Source organism: Sminthopsis crassicaudata, chromosome 4 (genome assembly GCF_048593235.1).
Source record: "Sminthopsis crassicaudata isolate SCR6 chromosome 4, ASM4859323v1, whole genome shotgun sequence".
Lineage (NCBI taxonomy): Eukaryota > Metazoa > Chordata > Mammalia > Dasyuromorphia > Dasyuridae > Sminthopsis > Sminthopsis crassicaudata.
This window is the reverse complement of record NC_133620.1, coordinates 157074630-157102146: the sequence shown is the minus strand read 5'-3', so window position 1 is coordinate 157102146 and position 27517 is coordinate 157074630. Positions and strand designations below refer to the sequence as shown.

The 27517-nt window shown below is 32.7% G+C and overlaps 1 pseudogene; it reads left to right on the top strand.

Annotated features, from left to right (window-relative positions):
- The first annotated feature begins 9819 nt into the window (after positions 1–9819).
- On the top strand, positions 9820–9950 carry LOC141541951 (U4 spliceosomal RNA; annotated as a pseudogene).
- Positions 9951–27517: the final 17567 nt, after the last annotated feature.

Genomic DNA, 27517 nt, shown 5'->3' with positions numbered 1-27517 from the left:
TACAAAGCTATATAGGACCTTAAAATCTTCTTGTGCAATTATCTGTCTTCTGACTTGTAGGAAAATTAAAGCAAAGTGAGGTTAAGTAGTCTTACCTACCTACAACCCAGTTTCTGATTCATAGAACAGTGTTCTTTCTATTATGTAGTGTTGTTTCCAGAACTATATGAGTACTTAATAAAACCAAATCTTAGAGAAGGTATTTATGTAATAAGTCAAGGACTTATTCAGCCTACAGTTGTTTAGGATATCCTGGTACATACTTTGCTACTGTTAGTAATAAATTATTTCCTGAAAATTTGGTTGATAGATTTAACATCTGCCCCCACATAGTTCTTATACTGCGTTATAAAAATGAGCAGGTTAGCTATATTTAATAGGCTTTTTGTCCTTCGTTTATCTTGCAGAATGAAGAAGAAAAAAATATTGGGGCTCTTCCACAGGAGTGTAAATCATACTCAAAACAGAGAGAGGGCTATATTTCTATAATTATCAGGAACGAGATATCCTTCTTAAGAGTCTTAGAAAACCAATAGAGGGTCTCTGAAAGGCACATAACTTCATTCCTCTGTCCCATATCTCACCAAGTTTGCTTTTCTAACTTCCCAGAGGACTAGAATACAAAGTACCAGAATGTTTTAATGTTTGAAAAGCAAAATAAAGTCACAGGGTAGAAGAGTATGTGTGTGGGGGTGGGATAGGCTGAGCAATAGTGTTCTTTTGAGTCATTTTCCCTATTGAAAACTGAGATTTCTGGTCACATTAGAGCAGCATAATTGATAGCAGCTGCAGATGGAAAGGTTTGGGCATGTACCTCCCCAGGCACTAATTTCTTTGATAGTCTCAGTGGTATGTTGTGGAGTATAGAAGGCTGATATTAAGTCATAGTTTTTTGATAGAGGAGAACTGAACACATGGCCAGTTCATTTTCTTGAGGGAAATTTGCATGTAGTCCCAAGTCTCAGAATATTTTTTCCAATTCCTAGCACTTTAATATTGCATTGATTTGTCCTCAGCTTGGGTCTAATGGTCAGGAGAATCCTCTTTATCCTTTGCATTTCTTTCATTCATTCCTTGCTTCCCTGCTTTGTGGCATTTTCAAGGTAGAGAAAGCAGGTAACTCAGAAGACAGTGTGTCCTGGATGGTGCCCATCTCATATGTAAATCAACTTCATGAAACAGAGAATTACAGGTTTCATTAAAAAAATTTAAAGGTCAGGTTGGATTTAGACCTCCATTGTCAAAAGCCAATTGATCATGAATAGCAATTTGGTTTTCTTGGTTCTTCTAGATCTTTGTAATTGTATTAGTTGTAGTGATAGTAGGAATAGAAGTACTTGTAATAGTAATAACAAAATAGTGATAGTAATAATAGTAGTGATAATACCAGTAGTAGTTGTAGTAGTAATAATAGTAGCAGTAGTAGTTATAATTATAATACTATTAATCATCATTATTGTAGTGTGGAAGTAGTACTAGTACAAGTACTACTGTTAATACTACCAGTTAGTAGACTAATACTACTAGTAGTGGCACCTCCATGAAGATGACAATGAAGACAATGGTGCTGGCTATTACTACTAGCAAGGTAGCCAAGTGACTCAGTAGATGGAATGAGTCCTAGAATCAAGAAGATCCCTCTTCCTGAGTTCCATTTATTTGCTATGTGGCCTAGAACAAGTTACATAACCTGTTTGCTTCTGATTTCTCATGTGTAAAATGAACTGGAGAAGGAATATCAAAAAAGTTCCAAAAAAACTCAAATTAGGTCATGAAGAATTAGATACCACTGAAACAAGTGAACAACACTACTACTAGTTGGAATTTAAATGTTTTAAGGTTTGCAAAGTTTTGTAAATGTTATGTCATTTGGTCCTCTCAATATGATTGTTATTTTATGAGAAAAAACACTGTCTTATAATAGGTTATTTCATTTTATCTTCATAATAATTTTAAGTGTGGATGCTATTATTACCTCCATTTTATGGATAAGAAAAATGATTATAAGAAGTTAAATGACTTACCCAGAGTTACACAATTACTGAGTGTCTGAAGTGGGATTTGAACTCAACTCTTATTCACTCAGTATGCTTACTTACTGTGATGTCTAGTCCTCTCTAGTACTGGCAATAAGCATGTTCAAAGGAAAATAAAACAAACAAAATAAAAAAAAAAAACATACTTTGATGTAGACTTAGTAAAATGAAGTGACCTGAGTATTTTCAGATCAACCAACTAAAATTTCTAATTTTGTAATATATGTAAATTTTAATAGATCTTTGCATTAAGTGCCTTCTTTTAGTCATTGGAATTCATTTTAACAGTTTGTTTTTGTATAAGTAGAAATAAAAGGGTATGAAAAGGCTATTAAAATAATTACAGAAGCACAGGTCATAAATTATCTGTTGATTCAGTCTGTCAGCAAGTAAGTCAATTGCTTCAATGATAAGGCTAATCAGATATGGAACTGGCTATAAATGACTTTAGACATCTGGATTAGATATAAATCATCAGGCTGGCCAGTGGGATCCATTCTGACATTGTGTATGCTCTTCATTTGAGGCAGTATATGTCAGGAAATATTGTATTACTCAAATTATATGGATTTGCCACAATATTGCAAAGCATGATGGGATGTAACGAGCAATGTAACAGAATGGAATAATGGAAATTTAGTCTGGCTGTCTCATCAGAGGGAGATAAAGCCAAATCAAACAGAGTGTTTACTGTGGCCTGAATTCATTGGCTAAGTAAATTATTTTCAGGTTGATGTGCACATGCAAATAATCATTTAATCAACACTGCCTCTTTAGAAAAATTCTGAAGCAGGAAACTACTAAACACCCTGAAGAAGCTCAGATGACTGGACTATATATAGCTTAAGCTTCCATATTTGCATGTAAACATGTATGTGATTGTCTGGAAGAAAAAAAATCAATATTTCTTTCATAAAGAATTCCCCAAGGCCAAAAAGAAAAGTACAGGTATCTTGTTAGACTACATGTCTAGTCATTCCCAGACATGGAGTCAGCAGGATAGTACTCATGCCTGATCCAACATATCTGATTCATTCAGTAGTTCCCCTGATTGTGCAAAAATTATAATTTGGTTATAATTCAGTAAAACTAGTATAATTATGTTGCCTCTTTTAATCCATTCAGAATAGCAAACCTTTTTCAGTGTTAAACCATTCTATCTCTTGGCTTTGCCTTTTCATATTTTTTTTTCCCTTTGAACATTTGAGAATTAACTTTTCTCTTAACAAAAAAAAGTAGTTATGCTTTGAAATTATAATAATGTCTTACTTATCTGGCCTTATAGATGATTGAAAGGATCCACCTAAGTGAATTTTCCAGAGAGCAAAATTTAGCCCTTTAGACACCCAACCAAACAAAAATAAGTGCTCTGCAGGAAATCTTTCCAAAATATATTATACACATCTTTCTTTACAAACAATTTCATTTTCTACACAATGATTCAGACATAATGTTAACATAATGATATTATATTATCTGCAATGCTGAGATCTCCTTAGAGATTATTGAAGTATATAGAGATATTTGTCTCTGTAATAATGCTAAATTATTGTGTTTCATGCCATCTTCTGTCAAGTTTTTTTTGGTATTTATTTTCTGATTATCTCCTCAGTTATGAGAGTATCAGTTATTACAGTTACTTCCCACTATTTTCCCCTTTTCTGAGAACCATCCAGATTCACCACTCTATTAATTTCCTTGACATACCCCTGGCATGCTGGTATCATCCCCCATCCACTTTACAGCTCCTTTTAAAGTTTTTCTTTATCCATTAGAATTTATAAACTTCTTAACGAAAGGAACTGTCTTGTTTTCTACTTGCATTTATATCTCCAGTGTTTAGTACAGTTCCTGGAACATAGTAAATGGTTGATAAATGCTTGTTGATTTGTTGTTGACTTAATTTGCTGCTTCTGATAATCTATTGATCAGCAATCACAGTCATTTAAAAGGAACTGTATGAAAAGAATTCTATGTATACTATTATTATTATATAGATGCTTTGATAACAGAATGTGTTTTCACTTTTGTATATGTATACCAAGATATAATTTTCATAATAAAATTATATGTAATCATAATTTTATTATTATATTTATATCTGAGAATATAATTTTAAAGGAGATCTCTATTTGAAATAAGATAACTCAGATCAACTAAAAGATACAGATTCCCAGATACTATAGAAGGGGAAATTTCCTAGAAGTCTAGTGAAGTTAGCTAGGAATAGGGACATGATCCTTTTTCTATAAGTTGATTTTTTTCCTTGAGTCTTTCCCCCTTATGGATCTGAAGAGAGGTTGGAATTATCTGCCTTTTACCTCAAAGCCAGAAGCCAAGAGTGAAACCACTCTTCTTTTCTAGCTCTCACCAACTTTTTCCAATCTTCATAAAAGGCTTGGTCATTGGTCAATTAATCTCCACCAATTTCATAAAATTGACTCTTTACATTTAGAGTTACTATGTAGAAAAAAAGTAGATAGTTTATTTTAAAAGGGCTGGGATGGTTTTCCTACAGAATAAAGTTGATACTCCTTGTGAAACTATTTAGCCACTGTTTGATAGCAACTTTGAAACTACTATTTAGCATATAGGCTTTGGAGTACCGATTGGGAACAAATCTTTCTGATCTGATTCAGAAGACTTTTGAAGAATAGGATAAGAGATATATAAAACTTGATATAATGGGAGACAGCAAATATGAATCACATATGAAGCAGAGTAAAACAGATGTTCAGATATATAAAAGAAATTAATTGGAAGACAATACTTGCAACCAGTTTTATAGATAAATAGAATATGAATAAAAGAATGATCTTGAAATTTTGATATAAAACTTCCCTATATCAAAATTTCAAGACCACTCTTTTATTCATATTCTATTAAAATAATGAAGGAAAGGCTCAAGGACAGTTAGAATGATACTCAAGAAATTTTTAAAAATTACCTTTAAAGATATATTTGGAGAAAATAGAATAAGTAATAAAAGACAGGCACACTACTTGGGGCATGCTGTTTAATGTTTACAGATGACAAAAAGAAAAACTATTAAAAATTTTGGTTCTGCTTTCTCCACCAAGAATGTAATTTTTAGCCTAGAAAAAAAGAACAAATATTTTAAAGAGGAAATTGAAGATGGATGCCAAGATAGGTAAAGAAAGGTAAGAATATTAGAGGAAAAGATGTGTGGACATGATAGAGTTCAGGTCTCCAATCCTGGATGCATCACACCTCAAAATCTTGATAGAACATGAAGATAAGTTTTTGATTACTGCGTAATCAGGTAGAATGGGGAAGGCATTAAAAACACAGAAGTTGGGGAAATATATCAATTTTCAACAGGGAGATAAAGGGAAGTTCTAGAAACCAGAGACCAGAAGGTAATCAAGGAGTTATGGAAAACTTTGGGAGAATTATTAATTGATTGATTGATTTATTGATATTAGGATCCTTTTCAAAGTGAAACTTTGATCATCAGGGACTAGCATAGGTGTGCTAAAAAGTTTTGTCAGATTAGTTTCTTTAATTGTAATTATTGAATGAGTGAGCCAATGGGTTAAAATCATATGGCTTAATATAGCAAACAAACTTGTATTCTTCAACTGTCTTGCTTCCTAGACTTAGTGAACATCCCCTTAACCAAAGGGTTAAAAGAACTTAACCATCTAAATTCTGGAATTTTCAATTTGAATAGCTTTTCCCATCCCCATTGCTCTGACTGGTGAATGTCTTATATGGTCCATGGAAATCATGTGTAAATTTAGACCCTTGTGGCTCTTGCCATCTCGCTACCTTTCCAAATAAAAATAGTCCTCCCTAGCCATCATTCCTCTGTAGGGGCCATCTTTCCCTTTTAGGCTCTCTGATGGCAGAGTGTGGCTTCATTTTTTTATATATGTGTCACTTAGCATCATGATTAGCACCGCTTAATTTTTTTTCATTCCTTTTTCCTTCATCTTTAATTTCTAAATTTGAAATTGTTGCTATGAGAAATGAAATACTTATCCATCAAAAATCTGTAAAAAAAACACTATATTTTTTTTTCAGTTGTGCTTGGACACACTCTGAAAAGCAAAATGCTTCCTTTCTATACCTAACTTTATTCCAAAGTACTTTCTGACATCATATACCTGATCAATTCTTATTTGTTGAGGATTGATATAACACACCTTTTAAGGTCTATGACATGAGGCTATTATAAAAGTAAGTTCTAATCTTATTGGTTTCTAAATTCCTTTTGGAATAGGTTCTTACTGTATGTTGAAATCCAGTTTTCTTTTCATAAGAATCAATTATATGTACATTACATTCAGATATGACTGGATGGCCTCTGAGTTTTCTTCTAGCCTAGGTATTCTATAATTATATGAACATATTTAAATAGAGACTGAAAAAACACTTACTAGTAGAAAATTGGGTAGGTTTCTGAAGAAGACAGGATCATATATTCAGATCCATTTCTAAAACTCTCTATTTCTACTATTCCTAGATTTGTCTTCTGTAATTGATAAATCTTTATTATTTTAGTTTTGAGTTGTTCTGTTTTTGCTTATTTCCCAGCTTTGGATGAGCAAAATGGCCAAAAATTTCATTTTCTGATAAGCAGATTGCTAATACAGTTACTTTTTCCACTAACTCTAATGTAAGGAAATGTTTGTCAATTTATCTCCCTCTCTCCCCCCCTCTATCTATCTGTTCATCTCTCTACCTACCTACCTACATGCCTGCTTATTTTCATCTCTATGCATTTGTCTGTCTCTTTATGAAATCTATATTTTATGTAATCTATCATTAATCTAATCTTTATTATCTATTTTTGGTCTAGATTTATGATTTTTGTTATTATTCTGAGGAACTATTAGTTTGGAAAAATCCCTTCTATTATAGAATGAGAACTTCTATGCTACTCATCTTCTCAGAAAATTGCCTGGGGGGCACTGAATGGTTAAGTGACATGCTCATGGTCAGTGTATGCATATGTATATTATATACAAACACATTCTATAAGGAAAATATTTAGATAATCATCATAATTTCAAATGGATGTTTTGGTTACAAAAGTCAAAACAAAAACAGGGAAAATTTCATTTAAATATTTGTACTTGATGAATATTTAACTTTACTATTTCCTTAGAATAAGTCTAATAAGTATCACCTTTTTTCATGTCACTTTACATACAGAAAATAAAAAAGGAAGAAGTCACAAAAATGTGATTGGCAGAAGAGGAAAAGACCAAAACAGTTTCAGGATGAGTAATTTGAATTTAAAAGGAGTTGAAATTCACAAACTTTTAGATTTAGAAGATTCAGTATGATTTTTTTATTTTAACTTGTTAAGTATTTTCCCTCTTTATTTTATTTTTCTTATTGATCAAATGAGAATTTTAATATTTATATTTCTCACTTATTTACACTCAATATAACCCATTTTTATAAGAGAGCTCTCTTATGACTTAAATACCTTAGAGTCTTTTTGATGTTTTTTGTGTCCTGTTATTGATCCAGAACATCTATTTAATGGATCTCAATGAGCCTGAACTTTAATTGAATTTAAAATATAAAGCACATTTTTACTGGTTCTAAACACAGTAAATCAATGTAAGAGAACATTCTATTTTCTGTTTTGTTTTGCAACTTGTAGCATTGCCTAAGAAAAATAAATATAGATTTGTATGTCTTTCTTCCATCATTATCAAATAGATTCTTCCACAAACTTTCCTACATGCCATTGAATGATATACTTTTACATAATTGCAGTTCTGTAGATGGTTGTGCTATCTAAGTCAGGAGGAAAGACATGAGATGGGAATAGAAAGGAGAGAGAGAAAAAGAAAGAGAAAGGAAGAAAAAAGGAGAGACACATATAGAGAGAAACTCATTGACCAACACAGAGGCAGAAATAAACAAAGAGACAGAGAAACAAATAGACACATAAAAAGACAGACACTTGACCAGACACAGAGGACATACACACACAGAGAGATACACACAAAGAGACAGAGACAAAAACAAATAGACACATAAAAAGACAGACACTGAGCATTGGAGGCTTTTTTTTTTTTTTTTTTTTTTTTTTTTTTTTTGATGATTTAAGGAGTATATTTACCACTTCAATTGTTTAAAGCAAGAGTCACAATACTTTTGTGGGTTTTGTTTATTTTTACTAATAACTTGGTAGGAGTTGTCACTATTCACATTACAATAAGTAGATTAGATTTAGCTGGATCTGTACTTAGCTCCACTGCTCATGGTAGACTTTCTCTGCTGTTTCTTTCTTCATACAAATGGAAAACAGTAAATACAGTCCATTTGCTCTGCCTTTTGCCCTTTTTCTGTGAATTATGTAATAGTTTGGCTAACTTGGTAGAAAGTTACAGAGTTTGGATCCCAGGAGAGTTTCTAGTCATGTGTACCTTGTTATAACTATCAAGTCAATTGGCTTCTACAGTTAGCTAATAAAGCAAGGGTACTATGTGTCTCTCAAAGGCACTTCTCTGCCCATTCCCTGACCCCTTTCCCCCATTCAAATTAATTTCATAGAATACTGAAAAGGAATCATAATCCTTAAAAGATATTTCCTGAATTACACGTATGGATTAATTTTCAATCTATGTATAAATATTATTAGTGGATTTGAGTAAATGCTGTCATATGTTAGGACAGACTAATTTCAAAATATAATTCATACAACAAATGAAGTTTGTTTCTTCTCCTATCCTTAGTTTTTATATTATACCTGGATCTAATGAAGGTTCTTTTGTCTCTATAAAGAGCTCCTATAGCTAAAAATAATTAAACTAGCCATGTCAATTTCCAGCATTTTGGTGCATAAAATAAAAGATGGTTTATTCTACTCCTTGAATATTTCACAAATGTGGAAGCAGAAAGGGTCAATCATTAGACAGTAGTAGCTCCCAGAATCAAATTCATGTCTTGAGAACCTATTACAGGACTGAAGAATTTGGGTGGAGGTTTTTTTTTTCCCCATGTACAAAATGCTAATGGGGGAAAAGCTTTTGACCAACTTTTAAAAATTATTCTAAAATGTTTTAAAGTATAAATAGGACACTTTGGATTTGGAATCATATTCCACTTAAAATAAATTGTGCTTGTTTGGATTTTTACAAGGATTTTAATAATATCCTGAAAAAAGGGTGGGCTTCTACATGGTACAGTAGAGTGCCAGGCTGAGAGTTAAGAAAATTCATTTTTCTGAGTTTAAATCTGCTAGCTGTATGATACTGGGCATATCACTTACCTTGTTTGCCTTACTTACATATATAATGAGCTGGAAAATGAAATAACAAACCACTCCACTATCTTTGTCAAGAAAACTCCAAATGAAGTCACAAAGAATCAGATAAAACTAAAAACAATAATAATAGCAAAACACCCAAAGTTGAATGGTTATCCATTCCTTTGTTAGAGGAAAAAGATAGAAGTTTTATTTAAAAGATACCAAGTTTAACTCTCATAATAGATTTGTACCATTTGTGGACAGGGCACTCCCTGATAATGAATTGTTCTTCTTTAGAGAAAATTCTTGTAGGTCTATGTCATCAAGGCTGTATCATTAAGAAACATGACAATAACCTTATTGATTTATAGTAGTAAAGATTCCCTAATCCAACTCCTCCATTTTATAGGTGAGAAAAGGGGAACCCAGGAAATTACTTAGCCTTGGTCAATTGACTGACAAAGAAAAGATATGGGAAAAAACTTAGACATTCTGAATCCCAGTCCAATGTTTTACTCCCCTTTATTTCTGGAAATTTATGTACTTAGCTTTGTACAGTGGCAGTATTGTAGCCAAAGAGGTTTAACAGAAGTACCATTATTGCTAATTGGAAATTGATGCACTTGTGTTGCTTGAATTTATCAACCAATCAGAAAGGATTTCTTATATATCTCAAATTTTACGTCTTTTACAAAACCTTCCCTTAATGCTCTATAAGAATTGGTTTCCTAGTCAAACACATTGTTCTCAATCAGCCAATATAAAGGACATAATGTGTGTACTAAATATTATGCTAAATACTAGAAATTACAAGGAAAAATGAAATTAAAAAAAAAGTTCTGAATCATTCATTAGGCATTGTCTTTTGCTGCATGGTATTATACTCTATTTTGTCATCAACTAGGTAATAAAGTCTCTGAAGTCAGGGTCTATTTTTTTCTATTTTAGATCTCACACATTACTAAGTCAGGCAGCGAATATACATTTACAGTCAATCCTCAACTTTTGCAGGGTCAATATAGTAAAAAAATGAGTCTTGATACATCAAATCTATTGGAAAGAGTGTTGTCTGGAGACGACAGTGCGCTACATTAGGTCACCAAAATTACTAAACAATTGTAATCTTTCAGCAGAGATTGCTGAAAACATACTTTTATATATACAATTCTTTATAATAAAATATCACTTCTGATAACATGTACTTTTCCAAACATAGTAAACATGAAATTACAAAAAATGCAGTATCCAAAATAAAATTGGTAACATGAAAAACATTTTTCTCACTAGTAATTCTCTAAAGTTTTTGTGATAACTCAATAAAAAAAATAAAAAACTCTAACCATTGCAGACAATATTCTTTTTTCACAATGCATGAAATTTATATTATCTTAGATATTGTAAATAAAATACTTAAAACTAAAACTTTCTTTAACCTGAATCTTACCTTTTGCTCTATAAGATGGCAATGTGAAAGCACTGTACCATATGCTGTACTGCTGGAAATTTCTGTACTTTGGCTACACTCTGAAAACTAAGAGAGAAGTCCTTGGTCTTTAGTCCCTAATGTCAAAAGATTCAGAGACTAGGGAGGTTTCAATATCATCTCTGAGATGCTATCTTTCATGGCTGATAGGTGGCATTGGATATTGTAAGGAAGAAACCAACTTGAAATACATTCCTCCTTTTGGCAAATATAATAAATTGATTTGTTATATAAAAATAGCTACTGTAGACATTCCAGAATAAAATTGAGCTAAAACTTTCTTTTCTCACTAAGCCATATCATTGAATTTGCATGCTTATGCTTAGACCCCAAAAGATTTGCACCACTTCTTGGGGGCATAAGTGCAACACAAAACTTGAGTTTTAAAGGCAACAAAAATCAGTGAAACTACTAGGATACATATCACTTCACATTATTTTTCTCTATCATATATAGTTTCAAACATGTGCAGTTGCCAATATAAAAGTGAAAGTGAGATTACTAATAAAATCATTCAGTGTTTGAAGTCACAAAGGTTAAATAGGTGAATATTGAGAATATAAAGTACCAGCTATATGTCAGACACTCTCCCAGGTGCTGAGGATGCAAAGAAAAGTAAAAAAGATATTCCTATTCTCAAGAAATTCAGTCTAGTGAAGAAGCTTATAGTCTAATAGGAAGCCCATAGACACTCAACAAAAACCCAGTGATGGTATTGTGTCAAGTACCATATAGCTCAAATGAAAGAATAAAGCCTATGTATGGACAATATCATTTAGCTCTAAGAAAACTATAAAATTTGCTTTTTGGGGGGCCCAGGTGTTTGGCAACATCTGTGAGATCATTCTTTTCAGTTTTTTATTGAGATAGCTGCTCATATCTCAATATGGGATCACATCAATTTACCCTTAGGAATTAGAAAATCTTAGTACATAAAAACATAGAGCACTAATGTAATTAATTAATGTAATTAATGGAAGGCATTAAAACAAAACAATCAGAAATTGTAAATAAAGTTTGAAGTTTAATAAATATTAGTTTATTGGATAATAGATGTTGAGTTACAAGAGATATCAGGAACAGTTCTGAATCCTTTTATTTCCAAGTGAGAAAACTAGTGCTCAGAGATTGACTTGTACAAAGTTACAATAATATAAACTATCAGAGAAGCAGAATTTGAATACAACCCCTCTGACTCAACATCACTTTTTTTTCTCTATGGTATCATGATGCCTCTCATATTGAATTATATGAATATCATGCAAAGTGGTAAATGTCAACTATGAATTGGCAGAAAGAAAAGAGGTCATCGCTTTGATTAAGAGAAATTAAGGTCAAAAGCTATAAAGAAGTAAAATCCATTTAAGGAGACATTTGGATCATTTTTTTCAGAATCTGTAAGATGCCTCATAAACTGGCATATTCTGAAAATACATTTTCTACAATATATGCTATAATAATATGCTTAATAACAACTTGTTTCAGAATCATCTGTGGAGAATGCATTACAAATATACTTTGAGAATATGACTGTAATAATAACAATACAGTAGGTAGCTGAATCTAGCAGTAATCTGACAAATACTAATGAAAGTTTGTTAAAGCAACATTGATTTAAAGGATGCAGAAAAAAGCAAGGAAATAAAAAAAAAAGAAAGCTTGAATTTATGCAATTTATATCCATTGGAGTGTAGCTAAGCATTTATTGATAGGGATATATGAAGCACCCTTGTACTTTGTGTGTTTTAACTGGTGGGGGGAGGAATTCCTTTTCACAGTTCTTTAATATTAATATTATTTTGTCCTTTAACATGCTTTGAACACTAGAATTGCATTGTATACTCAATACAGCTGTAGGAAGACAGTGTGTATAGGTATGTTCACTGCCTGATAGACTTACAAATTAAATGAGACAGGCAAAGCACCAAAAGGCAAGGTAGAAAGGGAACATGATGATTTAATACTCAGAGACACAGAGGTGGCAGAAGGAATCTAGGGCGTATGTTTTTATTTTGCCTATTTTTCTTTTAAAACATGGATTCAGTATCATTATTGCAAATGACAGAACTAGTATTGATGGTAATGAAATGTTTGAATCTCCCATTGGTCATGGCCATAGGAATAGATGACTTTGATAGCTCCATGTAAGAGGAAAACCTTTATTTTAATTTTTTCAGGAAATCTATATTTTATTTTTTTCAAATTACATGTAAATGCTTTTTAAATTTTGTTTTTTTTTTTATTTTAGCTCCAAAGTCTCTCTCCTTTTTTTCTCCTCTCCTCATTCATTGAGAATGCAAATACTTTGATATAGATTATACATATTCAGAAATGTGAAACATATTTTCATACTAGCCATGTTGGAAAAACAAAGCTCAAAACACCAGAGTCCACCTCCCAAATGCAAAAAAGTGAAGAAATTTTAAGAAAAGTATTCTTTGATCTATATTCAGACTCCATCAGTTCTTTCTCTGGAAATTGACAGAATTTTTCATGATAACTCCCTTGGAATTGTCCTAGATCATTCCCAATAATAGCTAGGTCATTTACAATTGAACATTGAGCAATATTGCTATTTCCTGTGTATTTTGTTCTCCTGGTTCTGTTCACTTCTATTTGTATCAAATTTATATAAATCTTTCCAGGTTTTTCCTAAAAAGAATCCTGCTAATCATTTTTCATAGTACAATAGTATTCCACAACAATCAAACATCACTTGTTTTGCTATTTCCCAATTGATAAGCAGTCTCTTAATTTCCAATTTGTTAACAATACAAACAGAGCTGCTGTAAAATAATTTTGCTTAAATTGGTCCTTTGGCCTTTTCTTTTCTTTGGCCTATCCATTTAGGATACAAATTTAATAGTGCTATTGCTGAATCAAAGAATATACACAATTTTATAGCTCTTTTGACATAGTTCCAAATTGCCTTCCAGAATTGTTAAATTAGTTCACAACTCCACCAATAATGCATTAGTGTCCCAGTTTTTTTGTATTTCTTTCAACATTTGTCATTTTTCTTTTCTGTCATATTAGCTAATCTGAAAGCTGTAAAGTGGTACCTCAAAGTAGTTTTAATTTGCATTTCCCCAATCAATAGTAATTTTTCCTATGACTAGAGATAGCTTTGATTTCTAAAAGAAGAAAGTTTTGAGACACAATCAACACCCCAGAGTTTTATGAGCATCTTCTCCATCGAGAGTGAAATGTTAGGGACAATGGGGAATATGAAAATATATATAGTCCCTGCCTTCAAGTTGCAGAACAATTTAGGTGAAATCTGAAAGAAAATAGCTGTATAAAAGACTGGGGTAGGAAGAAAGACCAGAAGGAACAGAGAAAGTATCTGTGTATGCCAAGTGGGACATTTTAAAAAATGTATGTAGAAAGTAGCAATGGAAAGCCTACACTCTAAGGACAAGATGTTTAAAATTGATGAACAAGAAAAATGCAAGGATTTGAACTGGGATGAGAAGATTGGGAAAGTATTCTCATGGGGACAAGCCACTATTACCTTCCAAAGTAAAGCAGATAATCTTTACTTCTGTGTCAATCAAGCAAGTATACTGTTTAATGCTGAATTTCCAACAACTACAAGCAACTTCCAAAGTGTGTTCTATTTTATTCAGTCAGAAGTGTCTGAAGTCGATACAATCCAACAAGAACCCCTTAGGCATTCTCAGCAGGGCACACTATTTGGGATCAATTAAGGAAGAAAGGAACAAAGAGACCAAACTGGAAAGGCAAGGGGAGTACCAAGAATATCCTCCTTAAGCTTTGTGGAATTTCTGTTTTGCAAGAATTGCAGGGTGCTAAATTTGTGGCTAGTGCTGCTTACAAATATCAGGCAGCTTCCAAAGAAGCATCAGAGGAAGTTAGTAAATGGAAAGACAAGGTTGTAGCAGGACTTAGTAACATATAGGCTGATTTTGAAGCCAGGACTTTTTTTTTTTTTTTTTACCCAGTTGTGAAACCTTAAATCATTTAGTTTAAGGGCACCCAGAGTACTATACTTGAATTCTGGAAGACCTAAATTCAAATCTTATCTCTGATGCTTAATATTGTAGGATCCTAGGCAAATCTCTTAACTTCTTTCATCTTCAGTTTCCTCATCTGTAGAATGGGAACAATTGGAGCATCTATCTTCCAGGATTGTTATGAAGATCAAATTAAGTAACATATGGAAAGTGTTTTATAAAATGTATTATGTTCCATAAATTCTAGCTATATATATATATATATATATATATATATATATATATATATATATACATATACATATTCATAATAACCTTTCTAAGTATCAGAGTCTTCCTCAATAAGCAGATATGAAAGTGCTTTAGAAATATAAATTAGTGTTTTATAGTTATAAGTTGTCTTCTTTTAAGTATATTTAAGAACAGTTTTAAATTTAATTTTAGCTACACATTTCCAACTATATTTTTTATAGGACAAAAACAAGATTTAAATAAAAGGGTGGTGGGAATTATAATACCTAAGATTTACATAGTGTTTTAAATTTTCAAAGATCTTACATACTTATTGCAGTTGATCTTATCAATTGATTTCTGAAGCAAGGGCTCTTGTTATCCCAATTTTTCAAATTAGGAAATTAATTCAGTGTTGTTAATTGACTTTACCAAGCTGATAGAACTAATAAGCATCCAAAGCAATATTCAAATTCAAATCTTTCTGAACTTCCAGTCCAGTGCCTGAATCAGGCACCTCAGCTTCTCTTATGACTGATGAGAGCTTGCTCTGAAATGACTATTACTATCTTCTTAAACTCTAATCTAATGCCAAACCATAACATCAATGGATGCCCCAGTTTATAGCCAGGATATAGGGTAGAGCATGCCAGTATTAGACAGAAGCTTACGATGCACATGAAATCATATAATAAAATTTAAGATATACCCTGATACTCATCAAGAGAAATTCTGGAAAAAAAATAAAGAATCATTTGATGGTTATCCACTAGGACTAATCATGAGTAAAATTATGAAACATGTGAAGTTTATCTACAATTTTTTCAATGCTGTCCCTAATTCCTTTAGTCTATCTGCTGCTTTTCTGACAAGCATCAAGTATATTCATCTTTTTCTATAGTTATTTGAGGACCCACATTGTGATATTCCATCTATCATAGAGTATCTGTACTTCAATCTTCCTCATGAAAAAAAACAAACAAACAAAAAAACAAGACTCTGGAATTCTTTCAGGATCTGACTATTCCCAAGTGATACTTTAGGGAATAGTATTATTCAATACTCAAACAGATCTATGAGTTTAGCACTTTGGATATTCCCTCCAATGATGTCCTTCATAATCACCTATACATGCCCATCCCCCATGATTCTTATTCATGTCCTCTAATACCCAACTTCTTAAATTGTGGATCATGATCCCATACAGGGATTTACAACTGAATGTGGGGCTCACAAAATTATGATTTATTATTAATAAATGTTTCACTTAAGTACCCATTTTATATACCTATATATCTGAGGTCATATAAAAATTTCTTTGGTAAAAAGGTGTCTTGAATGGAAAATATTCAAGAAGCCCTGCTCTAATAACCGTACCTTAAGGATCCAACCAACATGCTTGTAGACTCTCATACTTTCTCATAATGTTTAGGATGGTACATTCTATTGGAACGTTCCATTGCCCTGTCATCCCTCACCCTTAACAAATGACCATATCATTTTATTTTCCTCTCAAATTTCCCTGTTGATATCTTTTACACTTTTTATTCTTTGAAGTTTATCATTGGTTATATGTTCCAATCTGCTTAAAATCATCATGCTCCATTGCTCTCTGGGAGATATTTATTTTCACTACTTAAGTGAATGATGTACTTTATGTCTTTTAGATGTTGCCTTAAAAATATAGGTTCTGTCTCTGTTTTGCTAAATCTCTCCCCATTTGTGGATTTCTGCTTCATCTTCTTCCCCCACTCTTTGCTTCCTTTGCTTCCCCCCCAACTCACACATCCCCTTTATTTATAGATTTGTAGGGTGTTATACTGTTCATGTTACAAATGTAGTGTTACTTATTTAACCCATTTATCATATGAGTAGGTTTTCAGAACCAAGGCCTTCCCCTTCTGGTGCTTCTGAGTCTATTTTTGCTCTGCAACTCATTTGTATAGCACAATTGCTATTGTGATTTTTTTCTAGCTAATTTTGCTTTTTAGGATCAAATCATAGTCAACTCTGTTCTACTCTTGCTTTTGAGCTATTGCTGATTCAAAAAATAAACAGTTTCTCCATATTGAGTTCTTTGAAATTAATCTTTGATAGTGACTCTTACATGTTTAATTTTCTATTAAGTGTGGGTTTGGTTGATAGAAAGTTCTGAAAATTTGAAGTTCGTTGACTATTCATTTTTTTCTCATTCACTATTTTGGATAATTTTGCTGGATAGGCTATTTTTGGCCACAGGCCAAAAATGATTCCAGAATCTGGGATCTTTTATTGTGGCTGTTGATAAGTCCTGTACAATTCTAATTGTAGTTCCAACTTATTTGATTTTTTTTTCCTTTCCTTTTTTTTTTCTTTTGAAAAATTTTCTCTTTGATCTGTGGGCTTCAAAATTTGCCAGTAATATTCCTATGTGTTTTCAATAAAGAATCTCTTTGAGGTGGTGAATGGTGTATTTTTCCTATTTCTACTATGTCTTCCTGTTCTTTCACTCCAGGACTATTTTCTTGTATTATTTCCTGCAATATCATATCAAGATTCTTTTTTTTTTGGGGGGGGTAATAGCTTTTATGTAGTTCAGTTATTGTTATATTTTCTCTTCTTGATCTGCTCTTCAGATCTGCTATTTATCTTTTAAGATGTTTTACATTCTGTTCTTTTTTATTCTTTATATTGTTTTGTTACTTCTTGTTCTCTTATACCTTCCCTGGGTTTCCTTTGCTTAATTTTAATTTTCAAAGAGTTATTTTTGTCTTTAAGTTTCTGTATCTCCTTTTCTAATTGATTAACTTTTTTTCATAATCTTCTTGTTTTTCTTGAATGATTTTTATTTTTTTTAAAGGTTTTCCTCAATGTCCTTCATTTGATTTTTAAAGTATTTTTTTTAGTTCTATAAATTCTCTCAGGCAGGGAACCATTTAACATTACTCTTTGGGGTAGAAGAAGCTTTTTTATTTCTCTGTTCTCCTATGAAGATGAACCCGCTCTTCCCTATTCCCACAGTAAGTTTCTATAGTTAGATTCTTTTTTCTTTGCCTGATCATTTTTTAATCCCCATTTAATTTTTTCCCAAAATTTCTTTTATTTGAAAAAAAAACAATAAGAAAAAAAGAAAACAGAAAAGCAATATAAAACAAAATGAAAGAAAAGAGAACATTATCATGTGCTCAGCAGTATATCAGGGAGGATTCAAAATATATAATAACAAATACAAATTTAAGAAAGTATGTATATATATACATATATATTAGTAGAAGAAATTATATTCATGAGTATTTACTTTTCTTTACTGTAAATTGTTCTTTTCTTCTCTGCTACCCACTGTTTTACTTTATTCCTTTTTTCCATTTCATCCCCTCTATCCCCAAGCAGGCTATATAGTTAATTTATATATATATATATACACATATATACATGCACATACATGCACACACATAGAGATGCACATATCATCCTTTCATCCTCTCCATCCCCAAACAAACACACTCATACATACACATACTCCATTACTGGAACTCAGTCTTCCCAGAAATCAACTGGAGTCAGGATCACTAAATGTCTTTATTCTTGATCTTTTATGGTCAAGGTCAGGGGGCTTAGGACTAGCAACCTCACACACACCTTCCTCCCTCAAACGCCCGGAAAGACTGACTCAGCGTCTAGTCTTAATTCCTCTTCTTCCTCCTACTCCTCCCACACACCTCACTTGCCCCTCTTTGTCCCACCAATCAAGTCAGCACAGAATAGCTGGGTTGGGTCAACCTTCAAACAAGTTAATAGGAATTGTCCAATTGGCAATTAGTCTCACGTGCTTCATTATCCAAGTGCATTGCTCAGTTCTAGCCCTTTACACTCCATATGTATACATGTTTTTCCTATCCCTGCTGACTCATTAAATTCTGCTCCATAACTTGGCTTATTATTACATAATCTCTACTCAACCAGGGATCCTTCTCTGTCTTTTTTCATCACATTTTGCTTTCCCATCCACCTATCTCTACCTCTTTATTTCTTTATAGATTTTGGAGGGTGCCCTACCCTTCATGGCCTATATGTAGCATTGCCTATTAAACCCATTCCTAATGTGAGTAGGTTTTTAGAACTTCCTCCTCCCTCTGTGTCTATTTTTTCCTCTGCATCTCATTTGTAGAACATGATTTACTTTTGAGCTTACACAATTGTTGAAGTAAATCTTAAACATAAAGCATAGATTTTCCATGTAAAAAATGAAAAGAATTTATCCATGTTTAAACAGTTTGTCTATGTTGAGTTACTTAAAACTGCTCTTTGATATTGGTTCTTATATATTAAAGTTTCTGTTAAGTTAAAGTTCTGTTAAGTTTGGATTTGGTTAAAAAAAAATATGGGTTTGGTTGATAGAAAGTCCAGAAAATCTGCAACTTCATTGAATGTCAGTTTTTTTTCTCATTCAAAATTATAGATAATTTTACTGGACATGATATTTTTGGCTGCAGACCCATTTTTTTGGCTTATCTGTAGATATGATTCCAAGACCTGCAGCCTTTTATTGTTGCTACTGATAAGTCTTATATAACTCTAATTCTAACTCAACAGATTTGAATTTTTTTTTCTTTTTCTTGGAAAAAAATTTCTCTTTGATCTGAGGATTTCATACTTTGGCAATAATATTCCTCTGTGTTTTCCACAAAGAGTCTTTTTGAGGTGGTGATTGGTGAAGTTTTTCTATTTCTACTTTCCCCTCATGTTCTATCACTCCAGAACAATTTTTTAGAATTATTTCCTGCATTATTGTGTCAAGGTTATCTTTTTGGTCACAACTTTCTGACAGTCCAATTATTCTTGTATTTTCTCTTCTTGATCTTGTTTTCCAGATCTGTTTTTTTATGAGATGTTTCACATTCTGTTCCATTTTCTCATTCTTTATAATGTTTGTTATTTCTTGATCTGTTATGGTTCACTGGCTTCCCCTTTCCTGATTCTAATTTTCAAAGAGTTATTTTCCTCTTTGAGACTCTGTACCTCCTTTTATAAATGATTAACTTTTTTCATAATCTTTTTTGTTTTTCCTGGATGATTTTAATTTTTTTCTTGAGCTTTTCCTCAATGTCTTTCATTAGATTTTTAAATTCTTTTTTGAGTTCAATAAATTTTTTCTAGTCAGGGAGCCATTTCACATTATTCTTCGGGGTAGTTTTTGTTTGTTTGTTTGTTTTTTAAATAAAGTGTTCTCCTCTGTAGATAAATCCTCACGTTCCCTGGCCTCATCATATGTTTCAATGGGGTTTCTTCTTTGCTGGTTCATTTTCTTTTAATAAGAGGTATTAATAAGAGGTGTAAGCACCTATAATTTTGAGATGGGAGGATGGTGCCTCTTGAGCTCTTCACTTTGACCAGGCATCCTAAACCAAGAGCTCCACCCTCCTGCAAGTGTCCACAGCTAGCAGTATTCTTGCCCCACTGCTTCCTCATTCACCATGTGCTGGTTCCTTCTCACTGAGGGCTTTGTCTCAGCAGCACTACAGGGCCTGACATTTCCAATCAGCTGAAGTTCACTCAGTCTTCCTGGACTCAACCCCCTCCCCCCCTTCACAAACTGTCAGGGAGGTAAAAGTCTTTGTGGTTCCTGCTGAAACTCCAGTCACACCTGGACTGGGAGGTTCCAACTTGATGTTTCTGTGGAGCTAGCCCATAGGTATTTGCACTTCAGACAGGTTAATCCCAGCCCAGTATCTTTCTTCAGATATTGTCTGATTGTATCAGGAGGGCCTCTGTTCTGCCCCAAGTCTTTTTGGTTTTTCATCAGACTATGTTCTCCCTGAGGCTTAAATTTGTTCTATTTGTGGGGAAAATGTGAAGAGTTTGAAATTAAGTGACCTTCACCATCTTCCTGCAATCCTCCTAGGTTCTACTTCTTGAGGAACCTTGATATCATTAAAAGAGCTTTGTAATTTTCTGAAAGCAATCTAGCCTTTTTCCTTCCTAATTCTGGATCCAGTGGTCCATTTGTATTATCTGCTTAGATATAGAAACTGATGGAAAACTTCCATAATCTGTCTATGCAACTAAATTTGGGAAAATAATAAAAACTGAAATTTTCATCATCTACTTTATTTTATAGATATATGCACACACACACATACACACACACACACACACACACACACACACACACACACACACACACATATATATATATATGTATATATATTTCCATGTAGATCATCTAGCCAAACACTTTTGATTATATTGCAAAAAGTACTTTGCAGTGTTCCAGGATGTAATGCAATCAGCCCAGTGCTATCCACTAACAGGATCATTTGGAGGATTTCAAGGGGATTCAAAAAGAATTACCCCCTTCTTAAACCTTATTTTTGAACTCTTCTTTCACAGTGGCAAACACTTTTGGCAAGCATGCATATCCTATTTTATACCTTAACTGATGTTTGCAATAAGGGGGATGTTGAATAAGATTACTTCATTTGTTTTTATCTTTTAAGGCATCTTCAGTATTTTAACTTATGGATGGGAGATGATTTATTGGAAGAGAATCTTTGAAGATGATATTTGGCCCTACTGAATCAACAAACAGTAAGCACAATAGGATCTTCTTTTATATAGATTTTTTGATTAACTTTGTGATGATAAACATTAAATTGACTAAAAAATATCACTTTACCCATTTCCTTCTAATACCCTTATCAAATGTTTAGATGAGTCTGATAAAGACTTTATATGGATGAGAAATACTCATATATTTTTAATATACTAATAATGTCTGAAAGGTAAAATATCTCTAGACAGACTGTTCAGAAATTTTCAAGTCACACCTCTTAAAGAATCACCTAATTGTTCTCTATTTAAGGATTCTAAATTTGAATTTCTAGCATATGCAAATGTAAACTTAGGCAGTAGCTCTCCTTTCTTCTCCCCATTAGGGAATAAATAGTAAAGAAAGGAGATAAAAGGTTGTCATTCAATTAAAATATTGGATTAAGCTAATTAAAATATATATATATATATATATATATATATATATATATATATATATATATATATATATATATATATATATATATATATATTTGCCAGGATGCCAGGACATTAATGTCTTGTGGGGGGTATACAGACAATTCAGAAAAATGAATGTACTCATTGTCCAATTCTGAAATTATATATTATGTTCTAGAGCTTTAAAAAAAATTCTTAAGACCTGATTTGAAGTCCATATGGAAGGATGAGATTGGGTACTATGTAAAAAGTAAGGCTTCATAAAGAAAGCCTTTTTCTAACTATTATGTGTGATTCAGGAGACTTGATTTTAAATCTGACTCTGGCAATTATTTTCTATGTATGACATAGATGATACTGAAACACTTTGTGCCCTTATTTCTTAATTAATATAATATCATATAAAGTTATATATTCAAGGTGCTTTGCCTTTTAAAAATACTCTGTTACCTCATTATCTACTTCACAGGGCTACTGTATGGAATGTGTATGTAAAAGGTGGAGTACTATAATTTGTAAAATTATTTACTCAAAATACCAAGATAAAAATAATATTGTGTTGAGTAGAAATACAGGTATAGATAGTTTCTGCTATTTGAAAAGAGTAGGAGAGTCTGAGAACTCTTCTACTTGGAATAAAGACTCATTGTTCTTCCAAATCTTAACTAATTCATGGAAGGAAGAATGCATTTATCTCATTCAGCTTAGTGCAGATCATTATAATCCAGTTTTTGGAGACTTGTACAATTCTATTTTATCCTGTCCAGTATGATGATATTCAGATATACTATACCTTCTCGTACCTTTTAATCCCATTAAATTTTCTAGGGACCAGAGCAGAGTCCATAAGGAAGGCAGAGCTAATAAGAAGAAATGTGGTCCAGGACAAAGAATGCTATATTTAGAATTAGAGGTCTTGGATGTGAATCTGGGGTCTTTTGCAAAGTACCTATGTGATCTTGGACCCTCTCTGGTCTTCATCTATAAAAAATGAAGAGATTGGATTAGTTATTCATTTTAAAAAGTTAAAGGGTTAAATTAGGTGGCTCTAAATCTATAATCTGATTGTAACCAAATCACAACATTTTACACAACCTATACTATGTCATACCATTATATTTAATAGATAAGGACACATCTGGATTATTCACCAGATGTGAAAAAGTTCCACTCACCTCTTTTGATTCAAAAGAAAGTCTTATGATTGATGGGGGGATTTGCTCATGCTCTCTAGGGCTTGCATAAAATGAGATGTTTAGAACTCAAAATTCTGAGCATCTGTCAGAAAGAAGAGAAAGCCTCCCAGAGAAGAAATCAGAAGTTGCTTGGATAGTGATGGTTGTGGTAATAGTATTTGAGGAGAATGCCTCAGCTTTGTTTCCTCATACCATCTGCATTGACTGGAAGAAAACAATTCTGGTACCTCGAAATCTACTTATTGTGTGGAATATATCTATAAAAAGTGGGTTATGATTATTTTAGAATTATTTACTCAAAATGCTAAAATAAAAATAATAATGTGTTGGGTAGATATACAGATATAGACAGGTTTTCTGCTATTTACTTTGAGAAGACTAGGTGAGTCTAAGAATCTCTTCTCCTTGGAGTAAGTAACGTTTACTTATTAACTTGACTTTAGTTGTGATATTCAAAGGGTCCAGAGGCGTCATATTTTTCTTTCACACTACAGAGGCATTTCTTGATGAGAAGCCAAGGACAGGCTGGATGCTATGAGGAATATAGATTCAATGTTCTATCAGGAGATTGGCCTAAAAGTTACACTATGCAATCCAGATGCCAGAAAAGGGATTTCCAGGAGCCTGCAGTTCTTTCTGCTTCATGTGTTTTCCAAGTTTGATCTCTCTTTTCTCTGGACACTGCATGTGTTTGAGGGTGAAAATTTGAGGGCTATGTTTTAGACCAAATGTTCTTGCCATACCATTTTACTAAATATCCATTTCTAAAAGCTAGGTAATATGACAAGTTGATTGATAGAAGTGATGATCATAGAAAGAAACTCATTGGTAAGAGCTTTGGGGAAAGTAGCACTAAAAAAGATGCCAGCCACTTCTTAGGGTTACTACCCCCTTGAGATCCCTGAGAGAATTGTAGCTATATTTTGGCAACCAATGTAGATAGGAATTGGAATAGTTGTCTCAGGAGAAATCCTTATGTTATACTAATATTAATTTCTCTGTCATTTGAGAGACCAGAAAGTTCAACACTTTTCCTCAGAGGTCAAACTCAAGGTTCATAGGACTCATCTGGCTTTCCTAGGAAAATTTCCTTGTTTTGTAGTCAGGGAGAGAATAGTTATATTCATCACTAAGTCAACTTTTGGTAGAGTTTTGCTATGTAGACACAGCTATGCCTAGGGACAAAATAAGTGGGGGTGAACAGGTTGAATGAGTTATTTCTGAGCAGATCAAGCTAGGCTTTGGCCTTAAAATATTTATTTTGGGCTGAGAAATTCTCTAGATAACTGTAAAAATGATTTTGGAGGATTGGAAAAGCCATTAGCCTTTTAGTTAGGAAATTTTTAATATGACATATCCAGAAGTATTTAAAGAATAAAGAGTTTATTTTCAAGGTGCAATTACTTCCTTGAACTCTTAAATCTTTTATTAAATCCTTTCTCAACCCCATCCAATCAATGAATGACCTAAGGGAAAAGAAGCAAAGGTCCTCATTGTCATCAGATTCTCAGGGACTTTTTTTTTTTTTCAAACCCCACAGTTCCTTTACTTCCATTACCATTCTATTGCATTATTATTTATTTCAACTTTAAAGAAATATTTCTGCTTTTAAATCCTTAGCCGATCAAACTTACAATGAGTTATTTTAAAACACATTCCAAATATTTTATTTCGCCCAGTTTCATGTTGACAGGTACAATAGTCCCATCTTAGCTTCTGTTCACACAAGAACACATTTTGAAACCCAATTAATAAAAGGTGGAGTTATGCAAGCTTTGCAAAGCCCAGCACCTGCTGAGCAAACTGTCAAGTGTTTGCCACGGTGCTTAGAGCTGTATTATGGTAAAATGAAAAAAAAAATAGGCATGGGAATGAAATTAAAAACCCACAATGAAAGAGTTGATTAAGGAAATTAAGCCATTTAGAACAGACCTATGCATGTGCCTCCTGGAGGAAACCTTTGGAGGCTGCTTAGGAACAGAGATGTTTAAAACATTTGTCCTCGACGGCAATGACTGCTTAATTTTGACCCACAAAGGACCCCTTTGGCAGCCATCTACATTTTTCACACCCCCTTTCATTTTTATTCATAAGTTTCCTCTTTCCCAGTGACCCTGACATAGTCAGTGCTGGGAAAGGGGCCTAGAAACAAGTGGCATAGCCTCACTTAAGCCAGAGTAAAACACTAGGGGTCTGGGACCCTACTATAGAAATATTCTCTTTGGGGATGGAGGGTAAGGGGCAGAGGCTGAGCCCTAAATCTCACTTAGACAAGCCTTTTAATTTTAATTTTGTTCTTTCTTTCTTTTTTAGTTGTTTTGTTTTGCTTTTGAGATTAGGAGATATTGGAGGGAGAGAGAAGGAAAACTGTGACTTTAATTTCTCTCCTTCATGAAATCTGATCATTTCTTTATTTTGTGTTCACCCAGTTCTTAGATACTTATTCTATTATATGGTATTTGCACAGGCAGACATATTCTTTTTCAATTCTTTTTAAATTGTTTTATTTACAGATTTTTTTTCTCCAGTTAGACACTATGTTCTTTGAAGCTAAGTCATGCATTCTTCTTTTTCTTGGCCCCAATAAATCAGGTAGTGTATTGTGTGAACTTCACTTATGCATGCTAATTAACTAAGATATTAGGTTGGGTATCCTAGTTCCTTGAGAAGTCCTAACTGATTCAATGAACCATAGAGGGGCAATGGAAGATTATTTTACAAGAATATGTGAAGTAGGAATTAGCCATACCCTGTCTTGCCTTCAATTCAGTTCCAGGAAGAAAAAAATAAAATAAAAATTTTAAAAGTTATTAATTTAAAACAATACTATTTTATATTTTAAGCTGTTTAATGACTAAAAATTGTTTTCACTCATATCCTAATAGAATAGAATAGAGATAGAGACTGAAACTGTGATTTCAGTGCTTAAGGGAAATGCTAGGAAAGGAAATGCATGCAAGTCGGAATTTTCTCTATAATTTTATATACTCTAGAGTGGCCTAGAATCTATAGGAATTAACTGAATAGCCTAATGTCTCAAAGTCAGTTAACAACCTATTACTATGTTCCAGGCACTGTACTATCCCTCACTGGGGATACAAAAAAGACAAAAAGTATAGCACCTATCCACAAGGAATTAGAAAAAAAATCACATATAAAAATTTATACATACGTCATATAAAACTTTAAATGAAAGTTAATTTCAGAGGAAAGGAACAAGCAATGGAAGAGGTGTGAAGAAGGTTAATTCCTGATGTAGATGATATGAAAACTGAGTCTTTAAAGAAGATGAGAATAGGGTGAATTCCTGGCATAAAATATAGATGCTAAGAATATAGAGATAAAAGTAAGAATCTATGTCCTCAAGGAGTTAATATTCTCCTTATTACTTACATGATTCACAAATGTTTCATTCATAAAGATTTTTGGTCCTGTTTCTCCTCAATAGCTACTACAATAGTTACTATACTCCCTAAACAAAATCAACCTAGTGCCAGATCTTCCACCAACCATATCTTGGGTTTAGTGTGGGGGTAGGGAAGGACTAAACTTTTAAGAGGACAAAAGTGACAGGAAAAAAAAAAAACTTCTTTAATACTATTTCTCTCTCTTGCCCAGCTATCTGTTCATCTCTTCATCATCCCCTCTCACTTCTTTTCTGATATATAAAATGAATAAATGACTAAAATGAATGGAAAAGATTATTAAACATATATTATATACTAGGCACTGTGATAGGCACCAGTAACATAAATCCAAAAAACAAAGACAGTATATTAAGGGCTTGCATTCTAATGTTGAAAATAACATATATAAAGGATTGACAGGCAGAGATGGGTGCTTTGGCCTAGAAAGCTATAAGGATGGTGAACAGGCCTTAGGGATATAAAATGAACCCTAAAAGTTATGATAAAAAATAAACTATCTTTTAACAAACAGGAATTTTCAGTAGTTATTTTAGAAACAATTGTCCATAGTTACATATCAATTGGTTAGAGTAAAATTTGTAGTTACCAGATTAGAAGAAAAAGATAAAGATGACAAGACACTGCATCTTATTCCTGCAGTTACAATCTGAACTGCATAAACAAACTGTTGACTTTGAAAAATAAAAAAAAATGAAATTAAAGACATGGAATCTACTATCATTTCTTTTTCAAAATAATTTTTCTTTCTTATTTTATTATTTTTTAAATATTTTTTTATTTACCAGATATATGCATGGGTAATTTTACAACATTGACAATTAGAACTTTTTGTTCTAATTTTTCCTCTCCTTCCCCCCCGCCAGATGGCAGGTTGACCAAAACATGTTAAATATGTTAAAGTATAAATTAAATACAATATATGTATACATGTCCATACAGTTG